At 46.4% G+C, this 8,732-nt stretch overlaps 1 protein-coding gene across 2 annotated transcripts in view; it reads right to left on the minus strand.

Annotated features, from left to right (window-relative positions):
- Positions 1 to 8,732, minus strand: part of Clpb (ClpB family mitochondrial disaggregase) — a 141,172-nt gene that overhangs the window by 37,068 nt on the left and 95,372 nt on the right. The window lies entirely within an intron of this gene.

Below are 8,732 nucleotides of genomic sequence, written 5' to 3' on the forward strand. Positions count from 1 at the left end.
AACACTGATGTACAGTACGAGACTTGCGTAGATTTTTTTCTTTTTTGAGACAGGGTACTTGCTATGTTGCCCAGGCTGGCCTTGAACTCCTGGGCTCAAGCAATCCTCCTGATTCAGCCTTCTGAACACCTGGTGCTATAGTTGTGGACCACTGAGCCTGGCTCTGGATGTAAGTTTTTATTTCATTTATTTATTTATTTTTTTGGGTACTGGGGATCGAACTCGGGTCCTTGTGCTTGTGAGGCAAGCAGTGGAACCACTGAGCTAAATCCCCGGCCCTTTATTTTTATTTTATTTTTTGAGGGGTACCAGAGATCGAACTCAGGAGCTTGCACTTGCGGGGCAGGCGGCAGCACCACTGAGCTAAATCCCCGGCCCTGAAAGTAAGTTTTTAGTCTCTTGAGTAGATACCTGGGTGAAAACCGCAGCAACACTGGAATTCCTGAGCACTTACTATGTGCCAGGCACCATGCTCTGCACTTTGTGTACATTTTATCATTTCATCCTCACAACCACCTTGAGGGGTAGGAATTAAAATCCCAAACTACACATATGGAAACTGGGCTCAGAGAAGTGGAATGACTAGCTCAAGGCCAGAAAACTAGCTTTATTTGCTTGAACCAGGAGTCAATCAGGTTTTCCTAACTCCAATTCTCCACTCTCTTACCAGGGTGACCATGACACACCCCTGTGAAAAATCCTTCAGTGGTCTTTCAGTGCCTACAGAATAAAGTGCAGCCTCCTTAGTAAGACGGGCATCTCGGCAAGGAGATCTCCTAATGAATGGGCGATTCCTCAGAGGCTCAGCTGCAACTTCGATGTTTCTTTCAGATTTAGAGGCACTTCCTGAGCACTTCATGTACGCAGGATTCTGTATGCAGGATGAAGAGGACTGGGGAGGGCAATGAACTCTTTTTATATTTCTTGACAACTCGATGGCAACTGACACTTTGGCTGCTCTCTTCCAAGTTTTGTAAAACCATTTCTTGGGTCTTCCACCAACTCTTGTGACCAGACCTGCTTCTTTTTTTTTTGGTACCGGGGATCGAACTCAGGTCCTTGAGCTTGCAAGGCAAGCGACGGAACCGCTGAGCTACATCCCCAGCCCCTTCTGCTTCTTTGGTAGCTTCTTTTTCTGGCCTTTAAGATTAGGTCTGCCCAGCATAACTCCAGTTCTCCAGGAGCAGCGATGATAGATGAGCAGAGGGTAACAACAGTGGATGAGGGTAATTAGTGTGGAAGGAAGGACAGACAGCACTGTGGGTGCTCAGGAGGGGAGAGAGGCTCAGGGGCTTGTTTGCCTGGTGCAGCCTTCATAGCTCAGCCTTGTTCTCTCCACACCAGGTGGTGCAAAGGCAGAGGCAACAGTACCAGGGCATCCTCCCCTCCACAAAGCTCCTGCAGCACATCTCGGGCAAAGGGGGTCACAGTGAAGTGACAGAAAGGCCAATCCTTTCCCTGGCAACCTTGAGGGGAGCTCTGTTATGAGATACAGACCGGAGTGAAGGGGGGATTTGACAGTGATCTCTGGAGAGGAGAGAAGAGCAAAGAGAAGGGAGGAGAAATGGGAAGAGAGAAAGAAATGGGAGAGGGGAGGGGAGGGGGAGATGAGAGAGGAAGACAGTGGAAGAAAGAACAGAGGGTGAGATTAGCTGCTTCAAACAAGTGCTGTCAGTGATCTATATTTGCTTACAGAATGAAAAATGTGTGCCATAAACATTGGCCACTGAGTAATTTCTAGTAGGAGTCGTGTCACTTCTCATAAAGGATAGGATGGGGACAGGTAGGACATCTCTGCACCTGGGCCAGCTAGCACAGGGGCTCCTCTTAAAGCAGTGCTGGGCCTGTCTCCAGCCCAGGAGGCTCTCAGTTCAGCTACCCATGGTGGAGAAACCAGCGGGGCTCCCTAAGGTTCTAGAGCCTCAGGGCAGCATATCTGCCCCACTTTAGGAGACTGAGTCAGGGCACCATGGATAATGTCCATCTAATATTACTCCCCAGCTCCACACCCTCACTCTGACTTGACTAATTGCTGTAATAATTGATAGAACCTGACTTCCACCACTGATCGATTTCACCTCCACGACCAATGGCCACAAACCATTATACTCCAATAAATAACCACGTTGGACCTCACCCGGCTGCCCTCTCCAGGGGCATGAGGATGGCCCATGCCCTGGCCTGACCTCTCCTTGTCTCCCACCCAGGGGCCCTCCGGGCCAAGCAGCTGGTCTAGAGGGCCAGGCCTCTGGGAGCAAGTGAGAGAGTGAGAGGGCTGGACTGAGGTGGGAAGTACTAATCGCAGGCCATCCGTCACCTCCCACTGGCTGTCTGGGGCTGGGGCAAACACCTGGAGCACCCCAGGCAGTGTGGTGCAGGACCCCTCCCTTCTCTCCTGCTCCAGATTAGTGTGTCCCAGCTTATAATATTTGATAAATAGCAGACTGGCTTCCTGGCAGCACTGCTGCGGCTGTGCCTGCCTGCTACAGCTGTGGAAGGTCACTCATTGGGGAAATATGTTTCTGTCAGTGGTATTGAAAAAAGTTTAGTGGAGTGACAGGCCTCAATTTTTCAAATTTTATTAACTCCATCCTCTTAACCATTTGTCTTGAATTCCTTCAGATTCTGGGGGATCTGTCAATAGGGGCTGGACCAGGAAAGTAGGGCAGGGGAGTGGGTGGTGGTCACAGGGCTGGTGCTAGTTGGTGCCACTGTGGCTGGCTGGGTCTTACTGCCCAGGGTAGGTCAAGAGAGTGGAATTTGTGTTCAGAGAGAAGACCTGGCTCTCTGGTGCTCTGGGAGCCCACTGCTCTTCTGCTGCAGTGCCTGCTTCTGATTTGACACAATCACAGATGCTCCATGTGGAGAAAGACATTCATGGTGAGCTCATCCACTCCCCTAAGAAGACACATGCCTCTAATGCACCTGAAACAGGCAGTCACCTTGGCTTTCCCAAATGTCCCCAGCACCCACTCATGGCCCTCCAAGGGGTTTCTCAATTTAACAGGCACATATCCTTCTTATATGAGCCCCAACCTCTCTTACCAACTTCTCTTCCACTTTGGTCTTACACTCATTCATCTTCTAAAACTGTTTGGCTTTTCCTCTAGGAGCATTGCTTGTTGCCTTCCCAACGCAGGTGGGATATTATCCTTTGTGCTCCCATGGGGCCTTCTGTTTCCATCTTACTGCATGGGTCTTTGTCCATTAAAGTCTGTCCCATTCAAGACTGAGCACCCTTAAAAGTCAGAAACAACGTCTGGTATACTGTGATCTCCTTGCTATCCATCACAAGGTCCAATACAGGCGCTCCATAGTATCTGTCAGATAAATGAACGGTACTGTATTCTCTTCAGGTGCTATCTTCTTAGGCCACAAAGAACGTGGTTATTTGTACTGTCCCAGAAGGGTGGTTCTGATAGCAAGTGCATGAACACATCCCTTGATTCTACAGGGCATAGCCCCTAGTCTGTCTCTGTCTCTTTTTCTCACCTTTCAATTTAAGCCCCTAGTATCTTTGCTGATCCTGGATGCCTTTCTGCTGGGTGGAGAACAGGTCAGGTAGGTCCAACTCCCCCATGCTCTGTAGATGGAAAGTAGGGAAAAAGGGAATTGGAGAGAGAGGCCCACTTGCTTTTCCTGGAGAAGGTGCTGAAATTGGGGTGGGAGGTGGGATTCAGATCTTCTGTATTGGTGGGAAAAGCTCACAAGCTAGATGGGGTGGGAGGAGGCTTACTGTTTGCTTTACCCTTAATGATACCCTGTCCTAATCCTTGCTTAACTCTGTGAATGTCAAAGAAGAAAATATATATAAGAGTGCTTAACAACAGTATATGTGCTTTACAAATGTTTCATGCCATTATCATCAATAATACTGACATGCTATCCCCCCATTCTGTAAACCATACTGCCCTTCTAGTGACCCATTCTACCACCTTTGAAGCTTCTGTGACTCACTCGGTCCCTATAAAAGAGCACTGGATTGGAGCTGGAGTGAGGGACCCTACCCACTGGCTGTATGACCCTGCTTTACTTTTCTGATGGTAATGGTTGTTGTTTTGTTTAACTCTAGAGGTCTTGTGCGGACTAAGATAAAGTTTGAAAATGTTTGAAAAAAAACTGTATAGGTGTATTAGGTTCTCTGTAAGAGTTTTCACATTCACTCTTCCTTTTCACTTTTATTTCTAGTTCCTTTACTATCTTCATTCTAATTTTCATTATTTTGGCATTATTTCTCTCTCTAATTAGAAGTTTTTGCTCATAATAGAACTCCTTCCCACAACCAGAAGTGTCAATGTAGATCGATCTATTCTTTTTGGTAGTGAGCTCCTCATCAAGGAAGCGTTCACTGAGAAGATGGCCACATCAAAGAAGCTGCGCACCTTCCTTGTCTCCACACTCATCCTCATTCTGTCATCTGGGCCACTCGTCATGCCTCGGCCCTGGCACCCGTCTCCCTAACTGCCTAGATCCTACTCATTCTTCAAGACCCAGGGACAATGCTCTCCTTCCTGGGCTCCTGGTGTCCTCCCCACTCACTTCTTTTCCTGGCTATGGTCTTGGTCCTGGCCTGACAAGTCTTGGCTGGTCTTCATAGCTAGTCTGTGTAGGCCCTCAGGTCAGAGACCGACTCTCTTCTGCTTTCCCAGGGGCTGAATGTGAGAGAAGAGACTCATTCAGTGTGTCAAGGAAAGCAGAGCAGAAGTGGGAATAGAGGCCCTGGTCTCCTCTATCTTGTCCTGAGCCTCTCCACAAACCACACTACGAGCACTGCTCAACAGGTGCACATGCAGATAACCCTCTCCAGAGTCAGGAAGATTTACCGGGCACTTATTACATGCCATATCCTCTGATGACTATATTCATGCATTTAATTCTTAACAATTTTGTGAAAAAAGCAAAGGAGATATTATGTTTTCCATTTTACAGTGAGTTATCTGTGTCTGGCAGAAGAGTATGGGAAAAGGAGACAGGCTAACCTTTGCTTGGGTTGAAGGCCCTGTGTGGGAATTATTCATCAAAGATTCAGGAAATAGAGACTTAGCTGAAATAGTTTGCCCATGGTCATACAGAAGATAATCAGTAAAGCTGGGATTTAAAGCAGGGATTTATTACACTAGTCTCTCTTTTGTATATGTCTGGAATTTTACATGATAAAAAGTTGTATATTTTTGTATATGTGTGTGTGTGTGTGTGTGTATTTTAGTGTTTTAAAGAAGCCAGGTCTGCTTTTATATTACAAAGTGATACTAAATGCCTGATGCCTCAGAAAGAGAGAAATCATCTCCCCTCTCCCTTCCAATGTGCTCAGATGCTCCACAGCCAAGCTAAGGGGTGGTTCTTGAGGTAGACTGAAGATGGACAGCGCTATAGAAAGGGGACCAATCAGGGCCTCTTCCCTCCCACTCAGGGTTCCCTATTTGGGGACAGGTGAATAGTGACACACATTAACTGATCTCCCAGAAGGTCATCCAGAATCCTAATATGGACACATTCCTGATGGACACATTCAGGGAGACTTCTTTCAGAAAGCAGCTGTTGGGGCTGGGGATTTAGCTCAGTGGCGCTGCGCCTGCCTTGCAAGCGCAAGGTCCTGAGTTCAATCCCCGGTAACAAAAAAAAAAAAAAAAAAAAGATTCACAGAAAGCAGCTGTCTAAAGTTCAGGAAAAGAGAGCTACTCCCTCATGGCTGCATCCAGCCATTCTATTAAAACCTCGCCGCCTGCTGCTCAAGCGCAAGGACCGGAGTTCGATCCTGGTACCAAAAAAACCCCCAAAAAACAAAAAACAAAAAAACAAACCACTGGGGCAGGGCACACAGTGGAAACAGTAGTCCCAGACTGGTTGAAGACAGACAGGATGATAGAAAGTGACAATATTGTCACTTGTGGATTGCGGTAAGTGTCAGAGGGGTGAGGAAATGGACATGATGGCCTCCCTTTCCCTAGTATAAGGAAGCTACGCATTGTGCTACTAGGGAGACAGAAAATGACAACACGAGCTGAGAAGAGCAGAAGATGCACAACTAAGCACAAACAAAACAAAAATGGAGAAGTAGGAAAGCCCAGGGAAGAGAAGGTTGGACCAAGGGTATACAGATTAAGAGTGGGAAGAAACCCAGGCCTTCTAGTCAGGGCTCTTACCTGCCTGCACCATCTCAGGCTCCTGGCCCATCTAGGCTCCCCTCAGTCCCTAGCTTTTACTTTGCCAGCACTGACAGGAAGGACTGGACTACACTGGGCTGCTGTTCTCTCTGCCCACCATTCAGACCCTACATTCTGTGAGGCCAGCCTCATTTCTCCTGCCCTGAAGCTTTCCCAGACCATTCTAGCTTATGGGTCACTTCCTCCTTTGAGCACTAAAGCACTCATCTGATCACAAACTTTTCACAGAATGTCTTGTCTCTAGAATCAGACGTATTACTAAAGGATGATTTGTGCAGGCCTGGAAAGGGAACTAGGATGATGATCACTAGGCATCAGGATGGGTCCATAGAAACCATGGCAGACTAATTTTTCTTCTCTTCTTTATCACCATGATCTGTTTGGTTAGGGCAAAGGTAGACTTCATCAGACATTTAATGGGATGTCTAAGGAAAACTCTGTGGCCACAGTGAAGAAATGTGGGCCAGATGCCAGTAGCACATGGGATGCCAGTGATTGATGGACTAACCAGACTCAAGGGCAGTGGGGCCACTGATCACAGGTGACCTAGAGGGAAGTTCCAGTGGCACCAAATAGACTTGATGCTGTTCAGCATGTTTACTGCTGAGGTGGATACCCAAGGGATGGCTACTCATCAGATCTGCAGATTCAGATGTAATTAGGGTAGAAAGGGCACCAAATACACCCGATGGAAGTGACACTAAGATCTGAAACAAATGAGGTAAAAAGGAAGTCATGGGTTTTAGAAGAGAGACAAAGTGGAGATTGCTCTGGGAAAGGTAACTGAGATAGCAAAGGGTTTAGAAAACATGTGAGAACATGTTTGCCACTTTCAGGCTTTTAGGGCCATCACGTAGAATTGCGACTAGATTCATTTCACATGAACCTAAGTTAATAATACGACTCTTGGAAGCAGATTGTGGCTGACTAAGCAGCAGAACATCCAAAGATAGAGTACAGGCATCCTCAGGAACAACTGAGTCTCCCAGTTGGAAGTCTGCTCAAAGATACTTCTATGTGTTTGGCACCATGTTAGGTGCTAAAGGTACACAGGTGAGTAAGGAGACACTTTCTGCTCCTAGGAAGCTCCTGATCCTGCTGGGGGAGATGGACACATTTTTTTCAGTAGTATCACGTGACTCTGTATAAGGAAGGTTGGCTTCAGTTTAGATTAAGCCACAAAGTTTCTGTGGACATTCAAACATATATTTGACTCCTAAAGACCAAAAGTAGCTTAATTAAGGCCAAGTCACTTGCTTAAACCAACGACATTAGCTGCGGGAATAGAAGTATACAATGAAACTGAATTTCGTGAATTTTTGTGCATGATATTTTGCTTTTGAAGCCTGAGTGCTGGTCTTTGGCTGGGACTTGTTTATGTACCTACAGACTGTCTTACAAGTGGCTGTGGTGTCAGGGTGAAGTGATTTAGCCAGCAGGGCTACCCAACTCTCCATTTCTTACCCACCCTATGGGGACTGCTTCAGTGCGGACATAAACATGCTCCTGCCGTTACCTTATTGCAGTCGTCACATGGGGAGGCTAGAAGGCTTGATTCAGGGATATGATTGGATTTTAAATCCCAGTCTCACAGGATTTTAATTACTGGTCTGGGGCAGCAGGGATAGGCGCTGGCTGCCTTTGGATGGAGGAGGTCGATACACCAGTCTACAACATATTGAGCCACAATGCCTGCAGACTCTATTGCTCTATTTAATCATCTTTTGCAAAATTTACAGTGGAACAGGAGGGATCAATACGGAATTTATCACATTCTCTTGTAAATATGAGCCAGGAAAGAGTTCCAGGCAGTTTGTTACTGAGTGGGAGGGAACAAGTCTGTGTACAGCTGGGCATTAGGAGATGAGACAAAATCCATACTTCTTGGCATAAGCTACAGATGCTCAGCCAAGCCCTCTTAAGCCTGAAGGCAAGTTCAATGGGAGGAACACTCATTCATTCATTTATTCATTCAACCAACCAACATTCCAGGGCACCTACTTTATGTTAGACCCTGCAGAGGCTCCTGGGACAGACTTGAATTCTGTTCACAGATATAACACAATGGTTCTGCTAGCTTATGCAAGTTACTTAACAGCCTGGTGCCCTTGTTTACATATATGGAAAATATAGACAATAACCTACCTTGCAGAGTTATGTAAGTATTAAAAAGAGATAAAAGCCTTAGTCTAGAGCTTAGAACAGTGAGACTTCAACAAAAGATAGCTACTTTTGTTTTTCTATAATCATTATTACTAAGCATTCCTTCCTATAGTGTCATCTATGGATATAAGCAGAGATGAAGCATTGAGCAGGGAGCAGACAGAGGAGGGACTGGGTGGCCTTGTTAGGTTAGAGACCTGCCCAGGCAGCAGAGTCAGTGGTGAAGGGAGAGGAGGGTATAGAAGGAGGAGACACATGTGGAAGTGTTTTTTGAAACTTCTATTAGAATCCTTAAAAGCTTTAAAGCTTATAAATCTTTAACTTCCTAAAACTGATGTGGAGGAAGAGAGTAAGAAGTGATCCCCTTCATATGGGCAAACCAGGAGCTGGAGATTTAGCTCAGTG

This window comes from Heterocephalus glaber, unplaced genomic scaffold (assembly GCF_053883595.1).
Source record: "Heterocephalus glaber isolate CG9 unplaced genomic scaffold, H.glaber_assembly_v1.0 deba00001428, whole genome shotgun sequence".
In the NCBI taxonomy this organism is placed as follows: Eukaryota; Metazoa; Chordata; class Mammalia; order Rodentia; family Bathyergidae; genus Heterocephalus; species Heterocephalus glaber.